This window comes from Pongo pygmaeus, chromosome 14 (genome assembly GCF_028885625.2).
Source record: "Pongo pygmaeus isolate AG05252 chromosome 14, NHGRI_mPonPyg2-v2.0_pri, whole genome shotgun sequence".
NCBI lineage: Eukaryota > Metazoa > Chordata > Mammalia > Primates > Hominidae > Pongo > Pongo pygmaeus.
In genome coordinates this window covers 121719803-121746656 of record NC_072387.2, presented here as the reverse complement: position 1 = coordinate 121746656, position 26854 = coordinate 121719803, and the positions used below count along the sequence as shown (strand labels likewise).

General features: G+C 44.0%; 1 long non-coding RNA gene across 1 annotated transcript in view; it reads right to left on the bottom strand.

Moving 5' to 3' along the window:
- The window catches only part of LOC129011721 (uncharacterized), a 149618-nt gene extending 123476 nt beyond the window's left edge, over nucleotides 1–26142 (bottom strand). Inside the window, exon 1 of the long non-coding RNA XR_008493412.2 lies at nucleotides 26040–26142. This is a non-coding gene — a long non-coding RNA (uncharacterized LOC129011721). The remainder of the gene's footprint in view (nucleotides 1–26039) is intronic.
- Nucleotides 26143–26854: the final 712 nt, after the last annotated feature.

Here is a 26854-nt window from a genome sequence, read left to right as displayed (position 1 = left end):
GCCGCCGGGCGCGCGGACGCATCCTGGCTGTTTTGACGGCACCTGAAACTCATCTACGACTCCTTTCACCAGGAATAAGGAGGCTGTTTTGGTTTTCACTGTGCAGGACTCTAAATCTTAAGTCCGTCATAAATTATGTTCTACCATTTGCATGAGTGCAGATGGGGTAGAGATGACCTCGAAATACCCATGACAGGGAGGGCTGCTACCCAGAGAGAGAACTCTGCTCCACCAAAATGCCCCAAAAGAGAGCGGAGCTCACATTCCAGATTCTCTGTCTCCAGCCCCCACCAGGCACACCCCGTGTCTTGGGAGAAAGATGTGATCTCAAAATATCTTAAGTCCAGACGATCACTGCCTGTCCTCCCCAGACCGAGCCACTGGCGTGCACTTGATCTGCCAGGAGCCCCAGGGAAGGCCGTGGAGCACGAAGCCAGACAGCTCCGCCTGTTTAATAAAAGCCTCGTGCAAGCCTGATCACAGGGAGGATAAATGGCCGAGCACAACCCCCATCTTCATAAAGACCGTGGATGCGATTCTGAAGCAATAAGCCTTCCAAGGAAAGTGGAAAAGTGATCTTTGACCATGAATGCTTATGTGTAAAATGTGTAACTTCGTGATGAAAATTTGATACACACGGCATGTGAGTAGATGGTCCTAGATCGCAATTAACAGATACACAGGAAATGCCTTTTACCCAAATGCTGGAACGTGTCCTTGGCCCTTCTTTGAGTCCTCAGAACTCCCTTCTTGGTGCTACCTAAGGATAAACTTCAGTGCCAGACCATGGTATTGACTTAAGTGTTGTTGACCGACTGACAGGTTTATAAAGCATGCCTGGCAACTTCCTTTCACATCTAGATAAACACAGAGACTTTTCATTCTGCTGCTAAATAGTAGAAATCAAGTAGTAACTATGCTGCTTTGAAGTGCACTGGCCATAGGTTCATTGACAGCCATGTGCTGGAGCCCGTTGTTCCTGTGCCACACTATGGAAGAGCGACCCCTGACCTCACTGGGAAGATGTCCCAGAGCAACAGATAATAGTGTCCGTTTAGCTATATGCTAACTGCATTGGCTTAAATCAATGTTCTCAACTGGAGATGCCCCCCCACCCTTTGAGTTGTCACACTGTGGGGGCAGGGAGTGCTATTGGCATCTGGTGAACACAGAGCCCAGGGATGCTGCCAAATGCCCGACTATGCTCAGGATGGACAGCTCCCTGCCTCAACTAAGAATTATTTGTCAGCGGTGCCGAGGTTAGAAACCTTGGTTAAATGGCAAAAATTAGTTGAAAAAAAAAAAAATCCAACCTGAGATCTCGCCTGGGCACCCATGAATATCAGATGCAGCTGAATGAACCACTAAATTTTTTATTCTCCCAATGTCCCAGCTTCTGAAATTTAAAAACAAGAAAAGGGCAAAGTGAAATATTTTCAACTCTAATTGTTTTTTTCCTTTTCCAGCTAAAAGACAAATTTTCAAAGGAAATGAATGAGAATTAAGGGGCTTCTTTTTCCTCCCCACCTGATTTTACTAGAAAATTGAAGACAAGATCAAGAACCCAAGTTGTCTTTTCAGTGGATGCAAATTGAACTGTGGAATTCATATCATCTGTTGGCCTGCCCATATGAACAGGTACATAATGCACAGGTATTGCCTAAGTCTTGTGAAAATCATATGCTCTTTGTGGATAACAGTGGCAGTCTTCGTACGTGTAGTAAGCTTAAAGGTTAGAAACGATGAGATTCAACATGTGAGTTTGTAGAGGAACATATGACCCCATTTTTCCATTTTTTTCCACATGGAGCTATCAAAATCTCTTTTAGGTTTCAAAGCTTACAGTCTCTATACCTAAAGAAATGTATTAGTAAAAGCACTTTAATAATCTGTTTGGCTGCATTGGTATTTTACGCCTTAATTTTTGAAAGCAGAGTAAATGGTGACTCACTTTTGTTTTAGTGTAAGCCTATGAAAAGTCACACACAGAAACTATTTGGTTGATTTTAGCTGCCTTTATTTCAAAATTCAACAGGGAAGGAGACATTCACAGAGCTCCCTTTGCAGTCTTTGAATCAGCTACTAATAAACATACACTTTCAGAGAGAAGGCATGATGGGAGGAACTATCACTTAACTTCCTATTGTTTCATTGATAAAAATGATCTTGGAAGCAGAAGAATATATTAACTGTTTCCTTTGGTTTTCCATCTAGAAGGCTGAAAGACATTTCTAAAATAGATCTATTTTCTTTTCATTCTACAGAATAATGCATGAATGATTATAACATATGCTCTATCTCCCGTTTTTTTCTCAACCAGTGGAAAAGTGCCTGACATTGTAATCACAACTTGTTGGGTTTTCAATCTGATGCTGTCCCATTTTATCATGGTAGTTAAACGTCCATTCTTGTTCGGTGTGATAAATGTTATGGCCATTTAACAGTAACGAAAAAGAGAGACATGTTAAACCAAATATTGCTTCAGATTGTGTCTTTTATTCTCCTTTATCATCATATCTTAATTTATAGTATAATCATCATTATCACAACTGTCAGCCTCATTTAACCTTCCCTGATCTCCCATGATTCTTTGCTGTCAGGTCTGATTGCCTGCCTTCTGCTGACTGGTTGATAATGGCTGACTGATTAGCCCTCCCCAAGAGGAAGACAATGATATATAGAACAGTGCGGCTTGCTCTATATATTAATGAGGAGCTGGCAAAGCTTTGATAAGGCTGCGGAATAATCCATCAGTGCGAGAAGGAGCTTGTAAAACTGGAGGAACATTGCATGGGAAAGACACCTGGGAAGGATGTAAGGACCCAGCAGCTAAACGCCCGTCAGCTGTCTTCCCTCTGTTGTAATTAACATCAGATAGCAGGCGTGTGGATAACCTAAGAAGTTTATCAACCCCCAAATCCAGTTAAATTCTCCCCATGTTGCATCCACCGCTCACCATCTTTTACAACATATTTAGCAAGCCAGCAATTAATAGCTCATTTTCCTTGGCATTAGGAACTGTTTATCTTCTAAACTAGCTCTTATCGGAGGCTGTTACCTGTGAAAGGCAAGAGGCACTGGCGCTTTGTGCTCTAGTTGTTACACTTACTCAGCGGAGGCCTGCTTCACCATTACATGCAATGCTTCAGATGGCTACTTGAGTTGAATGTGCCGTTATTACAGGTATTATATGAAATTGCTTGTGTTATGTGAAGGGGATTATAGAGGTTCTGGATCAATAACTTTAGTGGATGTTGGGAGTGATTACAGTGCTCTGTCAATTTTCCCCATTTGGCTGTCAGTGTTGATTTACAACACACCACCTCTTTTATTCACATCAAATCACTCATTTCATTGGTAAATTCTATATATCTCAATTTACTTTAAGTAGCTGATTTGTGTAAAATAAAATGACTTTCTCTTCTGTGTGTGCAACAGACCTAATCTTATATAGTAATAAAAAGTGTAAACATGAAGGAAACTCTTTGTCCTTTTCAAAGCGTTGCGTGCAGCGCTGTGGCTGCCGGCTACGTAAAACAGCTATCACCGAAACTCCCCCTTACCTAGGCTTTGTTTAGAATCGACCTAGCCTCTTCTTCTAGCTTTCTTGTTTAATTGTGGGAAAGAGCTGCAGACCTGTGCATCTCTTCAAGTGCTAGTTACGTGGACTCAAAGGGCGGGTGTGTCCTCCTGCACCTGCCCCTGCCTCTGCTTTCCAGTGGGTTGGTGGGGGACACAGAGCCCAGCTCCTCTGTGGTGGTGCAGATACAGCCCCTGCCTTCAAAACTCCGGGGCCATAAATGCAGTCTCAGAATGTCCACCTTGAATGTGCTGGCCGGCTCCTGCTCAGAGCAAGCTGCCTGAGCATCCCTTTTGCTGTTTTTGTTTTTGTTTTTTGCATGTGGGTGCCTGCCTGCGTGTGTGTGTGTGTGTGTGTGCGTGCGCGCGCACATGATGAGGGACACTGTCAGAAATCAGGGGAAAGGAGCCCAAAAGCATTCGGTGAAGTGACAAGTCAGAGAGACCCAGAAAGTGTTTGGGGGCAAAGGTCTAGACTTTTGTGTACTAACAGCAATTCTCTAGAAGGTATTCAGACCAGGTAAGGTATTGGGCAAATTCCATTCTATCATTCCACACATGTGCATGTGCCTGGGATAACATTTCATTTGGGAATTGACTTTGGAGCCTTAACTTGACCTTCTCTTCTCATATCTGACACTTCTTTTCTAGTATTTCTGACCTAAAAGAGGCTTTTGGAAAACTGTGTACTTTCCCACAAATAAATAAAACTTACATAAACAAAGTATTTACAAAATCATCAAAGGCAATCTCCCTACAGAGCCTCCCCCCAACAATTGTCTATGGCTCAAACAGACAAATGAATAAACCACTAGATCAACCAACCTATTAATGCACACAATTTCTGGGTACTGAAGCTATTCAAATAATAGACTGGAGAGGAGGGAAAAGGATGTGTTTATTGTCTGTCCTGGCATAAAATGGCCTTTGCATAAAAATATACAGATTAATCCTGCACATCTGTGGCTTTCAGGGTTTTTCATTCACTCTGTATATTTTTTGATATATTTTGCACAAGTTATAAAGCCAGGAGGAAATACAGGATTCTATTTAAAATATAATTTTAAAAATCTTCATAAACTGTGTCTGTATTTTCCGAAAAGCCCTATTGTCCCAGAGAGCATCATTTATTTAATATGCAACTGAAATCAAAGACCTGCAGAATCTGCTACTTCTTCCCCCATTACGAATCAACCCTTTAATGCGAGGTGCTGGGTTTCTGACGTGTTGGGGGTCTGCACCATAAAGAACCAGGTTAGACGGATGAAGTCAAAAGTTCCGCTTAGCATGAGTGCCAGCATAGCAGGAAAATGGGAGTGGAGAAAGGGAAGGGGAGCAAACAGCAACCTCAAAGGAAACGCTCACACAGTGGATGGGTCCCATGCTCCAGGACAGATCCCTGGCCAACCTGGCCATTCCTGGCTCCCTGCACTGCAAGACTTTGGGCCACAGTATTTCTGGGTCTGTCCTAGGTACATTCTCCTACAAGTCTTCCCGAGTGCCAGTTAGTCATCTATCACCCACAGACATGGTAGACCAGAAGCAGCATCCGTGTGATTGCTTTCACGCCTCTGTGGGGAGGGCTGGGCTACAGTGCCAACCTGTTGTCCTCTAAAATTAGAAGTGATTTCAATTCAGGCATGCATGTCAGCTAGTATTGATGATTCAACCTCAACAACAACAAAAAATATTTTGAGCAGGGCAGAACACCACGTACTAGGGATGGAGATGGGGATGGGGTGGAAGGAGGCACAGACATGCTTAGAATAGGAGCCTTGCCCTCAAGGAGTTAACGTCTAGTTAGGAAGATGAGACATAAAATAATAAGAACTGAAATTACAATAAAATCTAAAGATTATTTACTTATTTATTTATTTATTTTGAGACTGAGTCTCACTCTGTCATGCAGGCTGGAGGGCAGTGGCGCAATCTCAGCTCACTGCAACCTCTGCCTCCCAGGTTCAAGTGATTCTCCTGCCTCAGCCTCTCGAGTAGCTGGGATGACAGGTGCCTGCCACCATGCCCGGCTAATCTTTTGTATTTTTAGTAAAGATGGGGTTTCGCCATGTTGACTAGGCTGGTCTCGAACTTCTGACCTCAAGCGATCCTCCTGCCTCAGCCTCCCAAAGTGCTGGGATTACAGGTGTGAGCCACTGCACCCAACCTAAAGACTATTTTAGTGTCTACTATAGACACAATAGCCTTAGCTGTCAAATTAGCTTTACAGGAAGTAACTGCTAAGAATCAGGTAGAAAAAGTTCACTTCTAGCTGGGGTAACCAGGAACAACATAACAGAGTAAGTGGGATTTTATTGGAACTTGGCATTTGCGGCATAGGAGGATGACTACTCAGTCTGAGGCATTCCTCCACACACACAAGTCCATGGAATTCCTCTTAATGGAAGGTTGAACTTGATACAAAATTACAGCATGAATCTGGCATTCGGGCTGATAGATGACAAGCTAGCATTTGGAAAATTCTAGTTTCAAAGGAGCAACAATTCACTTTTAAATAGCGATTTATAAAAGATGGCAGCCTTTAATATATAAACCCCTAGAGTTATGTCTGACATTACACAAAGGACATACATATTGCATAACCATTTTCAAACAATAGTAAAAAATTTAAATTAAGAATTTATATGCATCTCTGAAGCAGCCACCAAATTCACTTAGGGAAACAATGTACTTTGACAAAGTTACAGAAAATACTAATTTACTTATAGTTGACTAAAATTCAATTACAATTTTAATAATGAGGCCAAAACAAAAGGAATATTTAGAAGGCTGGTGTCTGGCATGATATCAAGGTGAAAACGTGTACAGTGAGTCATAAGCCTCAAGCCAAAGTTCACCCAAAACATAGCATCGTCATCAGGGCAAAAACAGCTACAGAGGCATCGCAACTTCATGTGGGACTGAGAAAACGCAGCCCCTACACAGGGTGGGATTTTCTCATCCTGATGGATCAGAGACAAATGGAAGAGAAAAGGAATACGTAACAAGTGCAATCTTCCTGGGTCAATCTAATTTTCACTACATCATGATGAGAGGTTATTTAATCAAGGGGAACTTCTCCCTGCCTCTGCTCCTTCAAGACACATGGAGACGGCCGTGCAGCCCCTGCACAGCATCTGAAAAAAGCCCTCCCCAAACACGTCCTGAGTTTGCTCATGACATCTTTCCAGCACCAGAAAAAGGGTCTAACACATAGCAGGCACTGAATCACTATCGCGAGAATAACTGAATGAATGAATGAATGAATGGCATTATCCAAAAGGCAAACAACATAAATTGGGGTGGGGGGCAATGGACCGTTTTGTCAGTCTCCTTATACTTATTGCAGATCCAAAGCTACTTTTACGATGGTTAGAAATTCTTAATGGCACCCATTTGGGATCAGAAATCTCTTTAAATATACGTTTAATGAGGGCCAGTAGCCTTTCATGCACTTCTCACAGAATTTTCATTCGGAGAGAAATCAACAGGATTTAGTCTGAGGATGGACCAGGACTATTGGAAATTGCACTGTCTTTCTGTGCAGCGCTGCTGCCATCTTGAATCCTTTGTTTTCCACCGCTGAGAATCCGAATCCTGCGAGGATAGGGCCACTCGGAAGACATTGCCACCCCAGAGCATCCCCGACGGGGCCGGTGACGGCCTCCCAGCGGGACGGGCTTTGCGATTTTTGCTTCACTGCAAAGTTTCTGCTATTGCAGTTTTCCATGTGCCGGAACCGAGAAGGCAGAGCGGCTCCTGGGGCGTGAGGTGCCCTCCTGCCCGGCCAAACGCCAGCTGTTCTGCGGGAGCCGCCTGGCACGGGAGCTCTCCGTTGTGTCCAAGGCGGACGGGGAGGGAGGGGTGCGGCCTGCTGGCCATTTTACCGCTCTGCATTTCAATCCGAAAGAACTAAAACCTCTGCACAGCAGTGAGCAGACGAAAAAGAGTTCTTTCTCCCCCTCTTTTTCTTAGCGCTGCTTCTCGTTAACAAATATCAACTGTTATTAATTTGCTTGCTCCTTTTAAGACCAAGTGTTTTTGTTTTAACTCTGCTGACAGCGCGGACCCTTGGTACTGGGCAGATGGAGGGAAAACAGTTGTGGGGATTTTTGGGTGACGCATTTAATTGTTCAAATGGAAGATAACTGAATAGTTTGCTGACTGAGACTAGTTTAGTTTATCGCCACGGGGCCCGTGCGGTGTTTAGCATTACTCAGTGTGACCCCGGCAAGGCCAGGATGGACCACTCTGTTGGGAAGCGTATTATTTGGGGACTAGTTCGTGAGCTGTTTCTTCCAGGGAGAATTCCTTTCCCTTGAGAGAACACTTTAACCGAAAGGCGAGGTGAACATAAATGCTGGCAACAATAAACAATTACCTAAGGTGAAAAAGCGTTCCTATTTGGAAGAAAAAGAAACAAACAAACAAACAAACAAACAAAAAAGAAGAGAGGAACCCATCTAGCTTGCCCATAACCCAGGATTCTGTTTATAACTTCATATTCCAAATTACTTTTTCCACTTTTCTGTAAAATATTTGACAACTCACTGTCTTTCACCTTTTTAGGTTATTATTGGATCCATTCGTATAATGGAGATATTAATGATTTTTGGCTCCAATTTCTTAAAACAAAGCAAAATAAAATGCACACAGTCTCTCCACGTGCGAATGTGCATTGTAAAAACATCACATTGTTTTCAGGGATCCGAAACTTGTGCTCTCGAGGCAGCTAGGTGCTGGGCTTGTATCTGTGCAGCCAGAAGGAACTTTGGATGCTGGGAGTGGTGAGGTCTTGGGCGACGCACGAGGCTCCACTTCTGGGCGCGTCAGCAACAGCGGGCGCACGTTTCCTCTTTTGGGGAGGGAAGGACCGAGGAGGAGGGAGGGGCAGCGCCGCCCTAACCTGGTTCCAGATTCTAAGGTTCAAAGGCAGCTTCCCATAGAGTGCAGGACGGCCACCTCCCTGAGAAAAACGCCAGACCCACAGACACCGCTTTTCTCTCTCATCCTGAGTTTTGCTGTTCTTAGGCCCAGAGGTTTTCTCTCCAAGGAAGTGTCTGCATACCTCCTTCCTTTTGTCTCAACCGGAGGGTTTAATAGCTGAAGTAACTGAAAAGGACGAACAACAGAAAGCCTCCGGTTTCCAGAGTAACCGTAAAAACAGGCCCCAGTCTCCATGGCAAAGAGAAAAGCTATTTGCTGCAGCCTTTTCAGACCGTGAGCAGACACTGACAGTTTTCCTATAATCACCCCCGATTATTTGTAGCAACTAACTATATTATAATGTTAACTATAGGAGGTCTTTGAAAATATGCAGGCTGAAAAAAAAAGGAAAAAAAATGCACCGAGTTTTCCTCTGCTTTAGCTATGAATACATTATCAGTTTAAAATGTATAAAATAGTCTGCTCTAATAATTGAACCCAAAGGGGGTAGGCAGTGTCCGTCCCTCAGGTTTCTTTCTTGAATTCTCTTAGGGTGTCTACCCCTATTTGGAAGTCTGCAGACAGTCTCAGTGTCTCCAATGCCTTCATTTCTACCGAAGAGCAAAGGAAGAATGAATATGCAATATTTATACATTTTATTTCGCCTACTATGTATTGAGTGTACTTTATCCCGTACGTAGTAGCGGCCTTTCTCCCAGGCATCTGCAGGAATTATGCTACCTGTGTATGCGTGTGTGTGCATGTCCTTCATTCCTGAGGCTACAAGACCTGCAGTCCTATGACCTAAATTGCCCGTGTGCGTGGTACCTGCAGCTTGTGGCTGCCATCCGGCTGGGGGAACTGCGGGCTTTGCCAACGCTCTCTTCCCTCCCGCGTGCTGAGGTAGGATGCGGCCCCCCTGGACTGCCTGCCTGCCTTCCTCTACTGTTCTTCCCTCGAGCATGGCATAACCTTGAATTTCAGGCTCCATCTTTTATTTACAAATAAACATCTACCTATAGGACAAAGTTGGACCCATTATATGTTTGACTATTAATAGCATTAATATCATTCCAATAGTGTCTATGCAAGTTAACTTCCAGATGAAAAAAAAGCACAATATTATTAACTATTCTTTTCTAAATCTCTCTCTCTCTCTCTCCTCCCTCCTCTCTCTGTCTCTCTCTCACACACAAATACACACAAATATGCAGCTCTGGGTTTACATATTACGTGGCATATTTCAATTTCCTATATATGTCTAAAAAGATTACTAACAAAATGTGAAGTAACACTACATACATAGAGAAATTACAACTTTTGTATTCGATTTCTGTGGGAATGTAAATATCTTCTTTTTGAGGAATACAGCTAAAAAAAGATAATCAAAATCCAAATAAAAATAATAATTCTTATTCCATATGTAATTGCTCTCAAAAGAATTGAAAGTTTTTGACTTGTCTTTAATAGTTAAAGAGAATAGTTTGGAGAATAAAATTTGGGAAATAAATATGTCACTCAGAAATCATCTCATTTTAAAATAACACAAAAAACATGAAGAATAAAATAAACCTGCCTCAATAATTTTGATGTGTTTATATAGCTAGACATTAATCAAGGTCTAAATTTAATTTCCTCAATCACTTATTAAAAACAAACATACCTATACTTTGTCTTAACATTCAGGATGTATCTGTGCAGAGCTCCATTTAATTGCTGGTCTTTTTGTTTTGTTTTGTTTTCTGCCAAAATAAAAGCATCCCAAATGACTAAGGCAGAAAACACTCTTCCAAAGATGCCGAGTCGTGTTTTTCTCATGTGTTAGATTCACAAACAGGGCCCCTCAATGCAAAAAGAAATCAGCTTAATAGCTAGGAATACCTCTTCTCTTTTCTGATTTTGTTTTTCTTCCTCAAATCTATGTGAAACAATTCTATGTTCTTCAAAGTGAGGGCCCGTGAGCAGCCAGCTGGCCCCGCAGAGGTGGTTTGAGTGTTCATTTTCCGAGGGAGGGCACGTAACTCCAGCTTACTCACAGGCCAGCCTGGGCCTCTGCCCAGCTGTGGAAGGAGGGCACTGGGGGGCTGAGGGTGGAGAGTTTGGATAAACGCTCCACGCCGATATTGGGAGACATGAGTAAACAATCTGTAACCTCCACTGAGATCACAAGGAAAAACTTCCAAAGTACAAAGCTATTACCTTAAATCCAAGGATATCACATCTCCCGTCTGTCTCCAAAGTGTGTATTTATCTATCAGACTCATCTCTCCCTGCACGACTCACTCCCATTACCTGCTGGGTTTTATAAATTGCTTAAAGATAAAAGGCTTACCCCGCTGTAAAAAGAAGTAAGATATAATATTGAATTTGCACTAAAATGAAAAGTTTCCTGGTGCCCCTTATATATTTAAAATTGCTGTTTTCTTGCAATGAATATAATTCACTCTGTCTCTTCCGAAGTATAATCCCATAAGGGTTTGACCAAACAAAAATGCTCTAATGATTGCAAATGGCTCAAATATTCTGTCCAGTGAGTTAAGTGATAAAAGTTTCTATGTTAAAAGAAATAATAAGTGAAATTTCACACATATTATAGTAATTGTGGAGCATCCAATTTACATAGAAATAATGTGAGAGAATCCTGACCACGGTGTTTTAAGTGAATCATTACATGCATCTAGAAGCTGCAGTGCACCAGGTATGTTTCTTTTCGCATAATCAGTCTTGTAATGGAGCCTTTAAAAGCTTAAAATGTATAGTTAGATTAACCTTTCTGTTTTAAGGGGGTTTTCCCCACTCAGGAAAAAAAAAAAAAAAAAAAAAGGCAGAAGACAGAAATAGGGAATGATTAAAGAGCCAATTAAAGCCATACCCGGTTTCTCTCACCTGTCCGAGAGTCCCTTGGAAGCCCTCCTTGCACCACTTAACATTTTATTACCTACTTTAGATTTTTGGTAAAATATGGTCATTTTCCCACCCTGTTTAAAATCCAAGCATTTTACTCCAGTCCTTGGACAGTGAGTTAATTACAGTAACGATTCTCTAAGGAAGTTATCAACGGACAGTAAGGCAGATTTCTCTAACTAGAAAGGCAAGTTTAATCAGACAACTCCAGACACCCAAAGTGTGCGACGGCTGCAGCAGAATGACTCGGCTTTTCCTCTTCGAGGAGGCCACCAGCAACATGGCTCTTGATTTTTTCTTTCCCCAAATAGCCTTCTGTGAACTTGATATTTTGCTCCAGCAAGAGGGCATTTCTGTTCAGTCTTATTCGATTGCAGGATTTAGCAGTAAGTCAGTTCCTAAGAGAAACGAAGGAGCGGCAGTCCCAGACATGTTGTTCCACTGATCTGGGGTTACCCAAGGAGAGGGGGCAGATTACTCGTTGGAGATCCTTAAAAGTTCGGTGTGCTACGTGTCACTTTCTCACTAAAATCTTCCTTTCTTTTCTGTGACTCACAATCCTCTCAGGCCCTTGGCTGTTTCTACTGCCTCTGGACCAGGGTTTCTCTGCACCTGCTCTAGTGATATTTTGGACCAGACAATTCTGTGTGTGTGTATTTGGGGTGGAGGGAGGGTAAAATCTCATGCATGTAAAATGCTTCGGAACATTCCTGCCTTTGGCACACCAGACACCAAACACCTCCGCATCCCAGCAGTGACAATCAAACATTTATTCACATATTACCAAATTCCCCTGGGGTGAACCAGCCCCACCCCTGTTGAGAACTGCGGAGAACCACTGGTCTAGAGGTCAAGGATGCAGAAGACAGCACAGCTCTCCACTCCCCTCCTTCGGCCACGGACTCAGTGTGGTTAATCCAGCCTATCGTTTAAACACTCAAAATTGCCTAGCGTTCCTAAGGATTTCCTTTCTTTCAGACAAGATGAATTTTGGAGTTAATGTTAGCTGAAAATGTCAGACATATAATAAGATAAAGAATAAAATAGAAATGATTAATAAATAAAACTCTGATTTTTCTGCAGTCCTCTCTTTCTGAGGAAACTTCGGTGATGTGGGATGAAGGGTGAGTGGAGTGTTGGCCCATTTTCCCACTGCATGTCCTGGGGTCCAGACAAAACAGAAGAGGGCAGATGCTGGACAGGGATCACCAGCCCATTTTGTCCATGTTGGCGGGTCAGACTCACCAGAATCAAAATCCACTGGAACGAAGACCTCACAGGACCCTCAGAATGTTTTCAAGAAGAGGTGCAGTATAAAGAATATAAATCTCACAGGAATAATTTATGCACATAATTTTAGGGTTTACCAAATGTATCCTAGGACATCATGTTGTTTAATTTTCATAAAGTTGCCCCTACTTTAAGATCTTTAGTTCAAATTCGAAGTCTATCTGTCCATCATCCATCACTCACCCACCCATCTAGCATCTATTCACCCATCCATCCATCCATCCATTTATCCATGTATTCAATATTTATTCAATGTTTGGCATGTACTGTCCATGCGGAAAAAATTATGTGCTTGGTGTGGAGAGGGAAAAGGGTGAATCAGACCTGATTCCTACATGTCGCATGGATGGCATGGAATTTAATCAACAAAGAAATAACTTTGGCTACACAACTTTACTTCACCTTTGTTTCTGTCTTCTCAAAAGGTACAGACAATGGATTAATGAGCAAACACATATGTATTTCACATATGACATTGTTACATTGTGTAACGGGATGGTAACCATGACAAGGGAGCCAAGGTCCCACTCATTAGCTGCTTATGCTTCTGGAAGTGGGGTCAGTATTCAAACGACTGTATCAGTTGTTAGACAAAGTTTATTGATTGTTATATGTTTCAACATGTATATGTGCATATAAATAGAAACATGTATATTCACATACACATATGTTATTTGAATGATATGTTTCACATATGTTTTCACCCACAACCTTGCAATGCTGAAGCAAACCTCTCAATATCAGGAGCCATGTCTCATTTCTCTCTGAATTCCCAATATGTTCACATATATAACATGCATTACATAATGTTTGATGAGTGAGTGATGGATTAAATGCCAAGCACTGTACTGGTGCTGGGGATGAATAAATCGACTCTGTCTCTGCCTTCAAGGAGCATTTTGTCTAGTTGGGGATAGAGCCTAGACAGTGTGATTAAAGTCAGAGGTGACAATAAAAGGATGAAGTGGTTGATTTTGCCAGGAGATTGGGAGATATCTAAGGAGGGTGAGGCTGTGCTTTGTTCCTGTAGGGTTGGCAGATTGAACGGGGCTCTGAACCCCCACCAAGACAGTACAGGGCTTCTTTTAAAGGTACAAACCCACCAGGATAAAGAGAAAAGGGAAGGAAAGAGCAGTAACACAATTTTGGAAGCTGGAGAGTAGATAGATGATTAACAATGAATTTGGAAGACCTGGAAAGGCTGCAGCTGGGCCAGCAGTGGGGAGAGCTGTTGTAGCTGACACCACAGGACAGGCTCCCAAAGGCCAGTGATGCCGGTGCCAGGGACCTTTGAGAGCTGTAAACCAAATTGAAATAAAAGCAGGCAGATGGATCAAAAATCTCTTTAGAAGTGGTCAGATTCCTAGATCTCCATTCCCAATGCATGCAGGTGGGAGGATGCCCTCCTCGCCGCCCAGCAGGAGGCCAGAGATGTGACCTCTGCAGGGTAAAGCAGGGGACTGCAGTGCAGTTGCACATAGGGGCACCACCATGGAAACGGGAAACGGTCAGTGAGCGTTGATGTCTTCAGCTCTTTCCCTGGCTTGGTCCTCATAACAAAGCTGTCAGCGTTATGCAATCCAGATGAAAGCCTGTAGCATCTGAATTGATAAAGAAAAATGACCTAAAATTACTGACATTGAAGTCCCTCAACTTAAAGGAGTAGTTGACTTCCCCACAGTAAATCTCACAATCAAAACCTGGCCTGGAGCATCCAGTTGACCTTTTAGTACTTCTTTCTTAAATATGAGCAAAGAACCAAATGGCATCAGACACAGGAGCAAAAGCTCAAACATGAACCGCAGAGATAGAAACCAACAAACAGAAACACATTTGCTCAGATAAATCAGAGACCAGGCCGGGCGCAGTGGCTCATGCCTGTAATCCCAGCACTTTGGGAGGCTGAGGTGGGCAGATCACTTGAGGTCAGGAGTTCGAGACCAGCATGACCAACATGGTGAAACCCTGTCTCTACTTAAAAAAAAAAAAAAAAAATTAGCTGGCCATGGTGGTGTGCACCTGTAATCCCAGCTACTCAGGAGGCAGAGGCAGGAGAATCACTTGAACCTGGGAGGTGGAGGTTGCAGTGAGCTAAGATCACGCCATTGCCCTCCAGCCTAGGCAACAGAGCAAGACTCTGTCTCAAAATAAATAAATAAATAAATAAATATAAAAAAAATAAATCAGAGACCACATAGGAAGAAGCAAACTTTATAGAAACTACCATTAATTCTTTAGAGAGATAAGAGATAATATTACATCAAAGAAACAAGAACAGAAAGCTATAAAAAGGACCATTTGGACTGAAATTAAATATATGATGGCAGAAATGAAAATCTGAAAAGTGAGAGTGGAAAATAAAGTGAAATGAACCTCTCAAAACGTAGAGCAAATAAACAAAGAAATAGAAAATAGAAATAGGAGTATAGAAATAGAAAATAGGAAAGGAAGATGATAACATCACAGCATTAGTAAAGGAAGTCCAATGACCAAATGACAGGAGCTCTAGAGCGGTAACAGAGAAAACAAAGAGGAGGAAATAATCAATAGAATAATTCCAGCATATTTCTAGGACATGATTTTCCAAATTAAAGAAGCCCATCAATTGCCCAGAACAATGGATGAATACAGATCCGCATCAGAGTGTTGCTCAGTGGGAAAAAAGAAGTAAGATCACATACAAAGGATCAGAACAACATCATCCTTTTCAACAGCAATTAAGGAAGCTTGAGGACAGTAGAGAAATGCCTTCACAACCCTGGAAGAAAACTGTTTTCTGCTGGGACTTCTACATCTATCCCAAATCTCAAATTTAAAAGAAGATAGAGATTACCTTCAGATATAAAAGTTCTCAAAAAATTTACCTCTTATGTACAGTTTATCAGAAAGCTACTGAAGGATGTGCTCCATCAAAAAGAGGGAGTGAATTAGAAATGGGAGAAATACACATTCCAGGAAACAAGTGATACAATACAAGAGAAAGGCAAAGGGAATCACCAGATAATGTGGTGTGAGATCCCAGGAAGCCATATGTGCCAAAGGAGAAACTGGAAACAACTCTAGATGAGAAAAGCTTAGAGGCTCAAGGAGGGATTCTTTAAGAAGATGAAAATGATAAAATATCGGGTCTACATGAAAGTATTGAAGAATTAGATAATAGAGAAGAGTTTGGATTGTAGTTAGTTATAAGTACATAGAAATCAAAGCGATTAAAAAAACAATGATCAATTCCAGGAAATTTGTGCAGGAAGGAAACGCAATCATGGCACACTGCATGTACTAACTGTGAATTACATTACATAGATACAGCCATGTAAACATTTCTAAAAACCTACTCATCTGACAAAGGGCTAATATCCAGAATCTACAATGAACTCCAACAAATTTACAAGAAAAAAACAAACAACCCCATCAAAAAGTGGGCGAAGGACATGAACAGACACTTCTCAAAAGAAGACATTTATGCAGCCAAAAAACACATGAAAAAATGCTCACCGTCACTGGCCATCAGAGAAATGCAAATCAAAACCACAATGAGATACCATCTCACACCAGTTAGAATGGCAATCATTAAAAAGTCAGGAAACAACAGGTGCTGGAGAGGATGTGGAGAAATAGGAACACTTTTACACTGTTGGTGAGACTGTAAACTAGTTCAACCCTTGTGGAAGTCAGTGTGGCGATTCCTCAGGGATCTGGAACTAGAAATTCCATTTGACTCAGCCATCCCATTACTGGGTATATACCCAAAGGACTATAAATCATGCTGCTATAAAGACACATGCACACGTATGTTTATTGCGGCATTATTCACAATAGCAAAGACTTGGAACCAACCCAAATGTCCAACAATGATAGACTGGATTAAGAAAATGTGGCACATATACACCATGGAATACTATGCAGCCATAAAAAATGATGAGTTCATGTCCTTTGTAGGGACATGGATGAAATTGGAAATCATCATTCTCAGTAAACTATCGCAAGAACAAAAAACCAAACACCGCATATTCTCACTCATAGGTGGGAATTGAACAATGAGAACACATGGACACAGGAAGGGGAACATCACACTTTGGGGACTGTTGTGGGGTGGGGGGAGGGGGGAGGGATAGCATTGGGAGATATACCTAATGCTAGATGACGAGTTAGTGGGTGCAGCGCACCAGCATGGCACATGTATACATACGTAACTTACCTGCATATTGCGCACATGTACCCTAAAACCTAAAGTATAATAATAATAAAAAAATAAATAAATAAATAACAAACAAACAAAAAAAATAAGGTAGCACTGTAATACTGGGAGGATGGTGGTGGATGGTGGAAGAAAGCTAATTCACTTTTCCACAGTATGAACTCAACAAATAAATGCCTAAAACAGAAACTCCAAGGAATAGCAATCTAAACACTTTTATTTAGAAATGTGGAGGTAATACCAAAAGAATCAGAGAGAAAAATTCAAAGTGCTTGTGTCTGAGGAGGGATAAATGAGAGCAGGAGAGGCAAGGGATTTTTATGATTTGTACAAATGCTAGAGAATGACTTAACTCTTTAACTATATGCATGCTTACTATTTGATAAAAATAAAAACTAGGCCAGGGGGCGGTGGCTCACACCTGTAATCCTAGCACTTTGGGAGGCCAAGGTGGGCAGATTGCTTGAGCTCAGGAGTTCAAGACCAGCCTGGGCAACATGGTGAAACCCTGTACCTACCGAAATACAAAAAATTAGCCGAGTGTTGCAGTGTGCACCTGTAGTCCCAGCTACTCGGGAGGCTGAGGCAGGAGAATTGCTTGAACCTGGGAGGTGGAGGTTGCAGTGAGCCCAGATCACACCACTGCACTCTAGCCTAGGCGACAGAGTGAGACTCCATCTTCAAAAATAAATAACTAAATAAATAAAATAAAATAAAAACTAAAATAAAACTAAAGGCTTAATTGGAATTCACCAAGAAGGTAAGACAGAGGGACCATATTCCATTTGAGGGCACAGAGAGAACGAGCAAGGTGGTGCATCCAACAGTGTTTTGTGAGAATGGGGGTGGTGTGTACAGGGCTGGAAGGAGAGAGGTGAGAGGCAGTGTTGAGGGACAAGGATGTAGACATTGACAGAGGCCCGCCTCCAGAGGATCTTGTATTCTATTCTAAGGCATTTGGACCTTATCTGGTAAGAACCAGGAAAATCATTGTATAGGAAACCAGAGCCCAGTCTGCTTTACAGTTTATTAGTATGGCTCCGCTGGTGAGATGGGGCAGAGTTGAAGACAGTCAATAAAAGAGGCAAGATTAGCTTGGAGGCTGCTGTAGTCATTCTAGTGGCAACAAGAAAATGGATTGAAGAGACATTAAGAGAAAGAATATGTTGAACTTAATGCTATTGTGATGAAGATTTTGGCTGGATATTTGAAATTCCAGCTACAAACTAGATTGAGAAAAAATGAGAGAAAACTGGCATTCATGGAATTTTTACTTGAGCAATTGAACTAACTGTGACACTAATCCAACAAGACTGTAAGCTCCATGAGGACAGGGTAAGATCTATCTTGTTCAACACCACCACTCCTGGTGTATAGGGCCTTCCATAGCAGGTACAATGGAACCTAAAAGTAGGTGACTTTCACCTTCCAAATATCCTCCTCCATGATCTTCCCCCTTTCCATTTGACTGGAATAGAGGCAACATCTTGGTGCCCTTAGGAACAACCTACAGAGGATGATAGATCATAGGACAGAAGTGGTTTGCCTCCCTGAGTCACCACCTGGAGAAGAACTGTCCCACCTGGAACACCTCCAGCCATCTGTTATGGGGCTGGGAATAAGTCATGATAGCCACAACTTATTTGGGGGTTTATAGGAATTAGTTGCCTTAACTACTGTTGCTGCAAATTTGGGGGATAGATATTACCTATATAAGATGTAGATTTGGGGAGTTAATTTCTCTCTCGCTGCATACCCCTGCCCTAACTCATTGACTAATTCATCTAGCAGAAAATGCTGATCAGTCAGAAAATACTTCATTTGATCCAGACAACAAGGCCAGGGTAGCAACAGAAGGCTGGAAGGAATGTGCAGGTACAGGGCTGAAACAATCGGGGGCACTGTGGAAAGGCAGAGCAAAGCAGTGCTGGTGGTGAGGGGAACACTGGGAAGGAGGGAGAGCCAAACAGTGTGGACTCATCCCCCCCTCCGCTCCCCAAAGCGTTATCCATCCCCCACACCCCAGTCACACGAAGGAAGACTAAGTGCACAGCTGACCTAAAGCCACAGCCTGAAGAGATGGATTAACATGTGCCCTGGGCAGAGTCATGTCCTCCCACACCCACGTCCTTCCTGGCTCCTGTGAATGCGACTGCTATGGTTTGATTGTGTCTTCTCCAATGCAGATGTTGGCAATATGATGGGATTGAGAGGCAGGCCCTTTTAGAGGCGATTTGGCCCAGAGGGCTTTTTCCTCCTGGAGGGATCAGGTGTCTTTATAAATGGGCTTGATCAGGAGCTCATCTCCATTCCTCATTGACACATGAGGACGCAGCAAGAAGGCCCCCACCAGACACCAGGTGCCCACACCTGGATCTTGGACTTCCAGCCTCCAGAACTGTATGAAAGAAATGTCTGTTCTTTATCAATTACCCAGTCCATGGCTTTCTGTGACAGCAGCACAAAGGCCCTAAGACAGCGACATTATCTGGAAATGGGGTATTTGCAGATGTAATTAGTTGAGGTGAGGTCACACTGGAGTGGGGGCCTTGCATCCAGCGTGGCCTCTCCTTATAAGAAGAGAAGGAGGCTGAGTGCAGTGGCTCATGCCTGTAATCCCAGCACTTTGGGAGGCCGAGGCGGGTGGATCACCTGAGGTCAGGAGTTTGAGACCAGCCTGACCAATATGGCGAAACCCCGTCTCTACTAAAAATACAAAAAAATTAGCTGGGCGTGGTGGTGGGCACCCGTAATCCCAGCTATTCAGGAGGCTGAAGTAGGAGAATTGGTAGAACCTTGGGCGCGGAGGTTGCAGTGAGCCGAAAATGTGCCATTGCACTCCAGCCTGGGTGACAGAGCAAGACTCTATCTCAGAAAAAAAGGAAAAGGGATAGAGCCACGCAAGAAGAATGCCCGTGGCCAGGCGCGGTGGCTCATGCCTGTAATCCCAGCACTTTGGGAGGCTGAGGCAGGCAGATCACAAGGTCAGGAGATCGAGACCATCCTGGCTAACACGGTGAAACCCTGTCTACTAAATATACAAAAAAAAAAATTAGCCAGGCGTGGTTAGCCAGGCAGGAGAATGGCGTGAACCCGGGAGGCAAAGCTTGCAGTAAGCCGAGATATCGTGCCACTGCACTCCAGCTTGGGCAACAGAGCGAGACTCCATCTCAAAAAAAAAGAATGCCCATGAAGATGGAGGCGGATGCCGGGGCAATGCTTCTGCAAGGCAGGGAATTCCAAGACCCGCCAGCAGCACGGAGACTGGAAGGCACAAGAAGGGTCCTCTCCTGCACATCCACATGGGAGCACAGCCGCGCCAAGCCCCTGGTCTGGGACTTCTGGCCTCCAGAACTACTGAAGGTTGCAGAGCACTACCCAGTCTGTGGTGGTTTGTGACAGCCACTACCCAGGAAAAGGACACAACCCGGAATTTTAAAAAGACGAAAACACACATGTAGTCAGCCACCAGAGGAAGCAGGAAGCCTGGTGGGTGGGAGTCCCAGTGCAGTGACGACTGCAACACCGCAGGAATGCCACCAGGAGGAGGCCAGCCACCTGCCACCCCGCCTCACCTGCTGGAAGAGGTGACTAGACAATGGACGGGGCAGAGGCCAGCAGGACCTGCACCTGAGTGTGCGGACCGGCCAGGTGCCTCATGATGCAGCTGGAGGGAAAGTGCTCAGGCCCCCACCCCGATCAAGTTTTCCAAATTTAATTGTCTTTTCCAACCTGAATAACTTCCTCGTGGGGCTGCGAGGACAAGGGCCAAGGTATTGGCTGCCCTTTGGTTCTCCAGCCACAGGGTGGGATCTGGATGGATCTGCCCCCAGACGGCCAGTGCATGGGTTCACCCTGGAGCACCTCAGCTTTTCAGAGCACGGGGTTCAGATCCAGCAGTGCATAGAAACACAAAATGTCTTTGTTCCTATGCTAAGAAGACAAATCAGCAACCCTGTACCCGACATCTGCCTCAACTGCTGCCATTCTGAGGCCGGACTTTCCCTGCGCTCGAGTCCCAGGTCAGTGTAATGCCATGTGGCCTGTGACCTGCTTAGGTAGCTCATCACACTGAACAAGCTTAGCACAGACTCAAACCTTAGGTTCCAGAGCTGGGTGCAGCCTTGGGTCAACATTTAAAACTCATCTGGAAAAGGCCAATCTAAGCAAGGCCTTCCTTCTCCAGTGTAATATGCTTAGGTAGCTTTTAAACATGCACATATTTATCTACCTTTCTAATGCAAAGAGACTAACTGAGCATAACAAATTAACTCTCCCCATTAGGGCTTGAACTCCCCAGGGACCTCATTCATCCTCTGGGCTGCCAAGCTGAACACTATTCCTGATATAAGGTTTGTGGAATGGAAATGGACCTTCAGGTCCTTTGCAGGCACTGCTCATCTCATCAGTTATTAATTGGCTTTAAAAGTGTGAATTGCTTCTGAGAGTAGAGAACCCACTCCTCCCCCAGGACCCACCTGAACCCAGCTCAGGCAGCGCCTTCTCTAGGAGGGGTAGAAAGAGCTGGATACAGCACACACCTTCCCCTTCCCGCTCTTCAAGGCTGAAGATGTTGCCTGCTGTGCCAGGGTTCCCACAGCCTTCAACCTTGAGAATAAAGATGGTCCAGGTTGGGGTGCTACAGCGTCCCAGCACCAGTGCCTCTGCACAGCACCTGGCTGCTACAAAGTTTTGCAGTCCAGTCCCATTTAGACTGCAGAGTGAGATGCTTATGACAGAGTCACAGAGCGCACCTGGTGCTCCACCAGCAAGGTCAGCACCATCATCATTACCACCCTGCTTAATGTCTCACCTGTAGCCCCGCACGCACCCTGAGAGACTTCTGGCTGCCAAGCCATGTGTTTCTGATTCATTTGTGCTTCTGATGGAGCCTCGGGAATCAGCTAGTGGGAGAAAACCTGCCAGAAACTCAATGACGTCATCTTGCCACGATTCCAGCAGCTCAGACTGCCCCAGTCATCAGCTCATCCGCGTTGTTCTCCCTCCAGAGTCGAGACCATGGTGTCGGTTAGGATTTGCTCCCTAACAACCCGTCCCCAAAACAGAGCAGCTAAGAAGGATCTGTTAATTCTTCCAAAGATGTGGGCTGACTGGGTGACCCCTTGGCTGGCCTTGCCTAGCCCACTCAGTGGCTGTGTCCAGCTGCAGGCCTGGCTGGACCCCTCATGCGGCTGGGATGCCAGGGAAGGCTTCCTGGGAGGAACAGTGCAGAATCAGAGCTCAGAGTTGTGCTGGGCTTGCCCTAGGGAGGGAACAGCATTCCAGGTAGAGGGGTCCACAGAAGCTGCAGCAGGAAGGCAGTGGGGTCCACTGATCTGCAAGCAGTGAGCGCATACCCCAGTGTGAGGCTTGGCACAGAGAGCGAGGCAACTCCGTCAGCAACCCCCATACATCTGCCCTGTAGGAAAGGGCTTAAGGGCTGCAGGCTCAACTGTGATTTCACCTAAACAGGGTGAGTACGTCGGAGCAGTCCAGCGACACCAGAGCACAGAGAGGAGGGAGCGTTTGCCGTTGAGTGGATCAGGGACCCCTCATGGGAGAGAAAAATGTCCCCAGCAGAAGTCAGTGGAGCTTCTCTTGCCGCCATGCCTCACTTGGGCAGAGTCTGCCCATGGCCAGAACACCTTCTTCTCCCTCTGTTGATTGCAATATTTTCTCTGAAGTTCAGCCCTCTGGCGGTTTCCCTAAAGACGCAGCCTAAATGGGTGCCTGACCCTCATCTGGGCTCTAGGTCCTTCTAACCTCAGTGACCCAGGCAAGGTGGACCCAAGAAAACGACCTTCTGGGTTGATGTGTCTGGGATGAGAGTGTTTAGCGTGAAAGTGAGTGCTCAGGGGGAAGGGGTGATGATTCCCTGTGTCCTGCTGGCCACTACCCGCTGCCCCGCTGCCATCTCTCCTGCCAGGACAGGTGGTGGTTTTGCTCGTCCTGCTCCTTCTCTGCTGCTACCACTGGACCCCGAGCCCTGGCCCTACCCTGGGCTCCGCAGTCCCCTCCCAGCCAGTCTTTCCGTCTGCAATGCCCCCTCCATCTGCCGCACAGCTGTGAAAATTGTCTCCTCGAGAAAACAAACCTAACGGTGGCCTCCCTGCCTCTCAGCTCTAAAGTACTGGACTTTAAAGGACAACGACGTGCGTCGCGGAGATCAGCGTGCTGACGGGAGTCGGCTTTTGTTTTCTGTGGGTGCTGTTGCAGATTCCCACAAACGGTGCCTTAGAGCGAGGCAGATTGCTCACCGCATGCTTCCAGTGGTGGAAAGTCTGATGGCTCAGATGGTTCCCTGCTCTGGGTCTCCCCAGGTGGAGATAGAGACCTGGTGGGCAGGCCGTGACCCAGAACCTCACGGGGGGAATACGCTTCCAGGCTCACTGGGGTGGCTGGCAGAGTGTAGCCACTGCAGATATGGGTTTGACATCCCGTTTCCTTGCTGGCCCCCCACTGGGGCCATGTGCAGCACCTGCAGCTGCCCGCTCCCCTGGTCCACAGCCTCCTGAACCCTCCAAGCCAGGAACAATGGGTGCAGTCCCGACCCTCCTGTCTCTGAGCTCCCCTTCTGCCTCCACTCTCCAGGTGATTGTCAGGGCTCCTGTGCTTCTTCTGGGTCCACTGCAGCATCCAGGGGAATGCCCCATCTTGTACTCCTAACCTTAATCACATCTGCAAAGCCGCATTTGCCGGGTAACACATTTTCACAGGTTCTGAGAATCAGGGCAAAGACATCTTTGGGGGCCCTTCTGTCTACCTTGCTGACAAAGCCATGGGAGCTCTTTCTCCCAGAAGGCGAATCGGGGCTTCCCTGGATTGGGGCTTTCATGGATTTGGTTTAAATCTCAGATACAACCTCATGCATCAGTCAGACAGGCAGCTGGCTGCCACCACGATGGATGGTCAGCATCCCAGAGAGCACCACAGGAAGCCTTGGCTTTGCCCACGGCATGTGTCCACAGGAGCCCATCGGGGTGGGGTGGGGGATCCCCTACCCCAGGCCTGTGAAGCAGCGGCATTCCAAGCATGGCCAGCTTCTCCCAGAGGAGAGCAGAGTTCTGGAGGGCCTTGGGCCAAAAAGCAAGTCTTTCACGTGGCAGCAATATCTGCCACCCGGCCTGCCTCGCCTAAAGTGGGCCAGCATTGCAGTCCCACTGTGTGCCTGGAAGGCAGCAAGCCCTGGAGAGAGCCCACCCCACAGCCAGGAGCTATGGGCCACCTGCAATGTGCCAGGCACCAGGCACGGTGCTTCACACAGAGTTGCCAATTTAGGAAAAACAACTGACTTTGGTGCCCAGGCTCAAGGTCAGTGCTCAAATCCACTTGCCTTAAAACTCTGCTTTAACATTGTTAGGAGGTTTTCAATTAACACCGACAACTTTCAGCTCAAAACCAAAAGATAAACACGTGCTATGAGCATGTTGATGCCTTGGAGACTAAAGAAAACCCAACAGTCTTCACCTTTGCTTTCGGAAAGGCTGTGCTGTGTGTGCTGCAGATCTGACTTACTGCAGAGTTCTCCACAAACAGGACAATAAGGGCCCATCTGACTTACTGCACAGAGTTCTCCACGAACAGGACAATAAGGACCTATCTCTTTTACTCCCCTTTCCCCTAAAAAACAGTAACATTAAATAAATGTATCCAGCTCCTCTCTCCCTCTCTCCCTCCTTTCTCCCTCTCTCTCTCTCATTCCCCCTTCAAGGTAAGGTCACATTCCACACAAGAATATCAGAACAAGCATCTGAGTGAACGGGAAATACAGATAACAAAAATTTACCCCAAGGACGCAGCAGGCTTTAAAGGATGTCCTGTGCATGGTGGAATCCATGAAATGTCCTTTAAAATTACTTTTCCTTTTGCATTAATTAGGACGACTTGATCCCAAGCATTTCAAGGAGATAAGTAAAATCTAAAACTTTGTAAGGCGAAATTATCATTATTTTTAATAGTAAGATTTTTCTCCTCTACCTCTCTCTTAATAAATAACTTGCAAAGTAAGGTTAACTATTGTGTCAATCTAGATGCAATTAGCAGAATATATATACAAAAATTGATATAATTCTTATATATCATCAATGAAAAAGTTGTTCAGAATAACCATATCACATGAAGATATATTGAAATAAATGTTATGAAAAATATATCTTTATCAAGCAAATATTTACGAAGGAAGTAGTTATAAAGTAAATAAGCATATCATAATCCTAGATAGTAAAGTCATTATGTATATTGCAAAGATGTCAATTCACCCTAAATTATTTAATACATTGAATGAAATTCCAGTAAAAAGTCAACATAATTTTGCAAACTTAACTAAGTTATATTAAACTGGATATGGAAGTACAAATGAGTAAGAAAAATAATGAAGGGATGTCCTTCGGCTTCATTTGAAAACAAGCTGTATCAGGCCATACCGACTCAGACTTGTGGCGCTGACAGGTGATGAGATAGGAGTTCAATGGCAGAGACAGAGAAGCAGAAATAGAACTGAACTATGCATTATTCTTTAATGTAAAAATGTATTTTAAATCAGTGGAGAAAGACTGAATTATTCAATAAATTCTGCTGGAATAGTTATTTAATTATAAACAATAAATAAATACATTTTGGCACTTGTACTCATGCCATGCATCTAAATATATTCCAGATGAAGAACAAGAAAATCTTAAACAACTATAGAAAGAAAATGTCACATGTGTAGAGATCCGACGTGAAGACAGATTTTGTAAACACGACATCAAAGATAAAACACTAAGGAAAAATTTGATGGACTTGACAACCTAAAATTTTTATACTTTTTAACATTAAAAAATAGAGGCAAATGACAAATTGGGGAAAACATTTAAAATATATGCAGTACTCAAAGGCTATTAAATATCTCCATATGTAAAGAGTACTTATAAATCAATAAGAAAAAACATCTCTATGGAAGAATGGTCTATGGATACAAATAGTTCAGAATGGCAAACTGATACACAGCCAGTTCCCTCAAGAAAGCAGTGTACCCTCACTCACAGCCAAACAAACACAACCTGATACCAGCTACCATTGTTTTAATGGCCAAAAAGGGAAAGACTTCAGAAATTCACAATACTCCAATTGTCAAGTGGAGATAAGCATGAAGAATCTCACATACCTTGTCCATGAGTGTGCCCATTTGTGTATAATTTCCAGAGTGCAGATTTCCAACATGTCTCAGATGCCTCAGAAATGGTTACCTCCTTTGGATCTGCAATTCTGCTTTATCATTCTTCCCTCTATGGAAATAATCAGAAACAGATACGAAGGATTATACTAAGATATAAATTGCAATTAAAAAAAAATTAAGCCTGGGGGAAAACATTCAACATTCATCAAGAGAATAGTTTAAAATACATCAACTCAAAATTAATAACCATGCATATTTTTCAAGGACCATTGGATAATATTCAAAATCATTTTAGAGAGGCGCTTAATGATATGGAAAAATTCTCACAATGTAATGCTAAGTGAAAAATGCAGAATACAAGATTTTACATACATTATGATTTTTGTTTTTCCTCAAAATATGCACTTTCCTATAATCCACATGCATTTATTTTTCCAATTAGAATGATCATATTTAACTTTTTTTTTTTAAACTATGAGGAAGCCTCTCCAAATGCATTTTGGGTTAGGACGCAGTATATTGAGACATGACTTAGACTGTGAATCTGAACATAGAGGGTTGAACTGGAAGCCCTTTCCCTGTCAGCTTAATTCCAGGGTGTGGTGGTGGTGGTCCCTTGGGCTCTAGCTGTGCTGATATCTCCGTGAAATATCTCAGTTACTCAGTGATATGGTCTGGATCTGTGTCCCCGTCCAAATCTCGTGTCTAATTGTAATCCCCGGTGTTGAAGGAGGGGCCTGGTGGGAGGTGATAGGATCACGGAGGTAGAGTTTCCCTTTGCAGTTCTCGTGATGCTGAGTGAG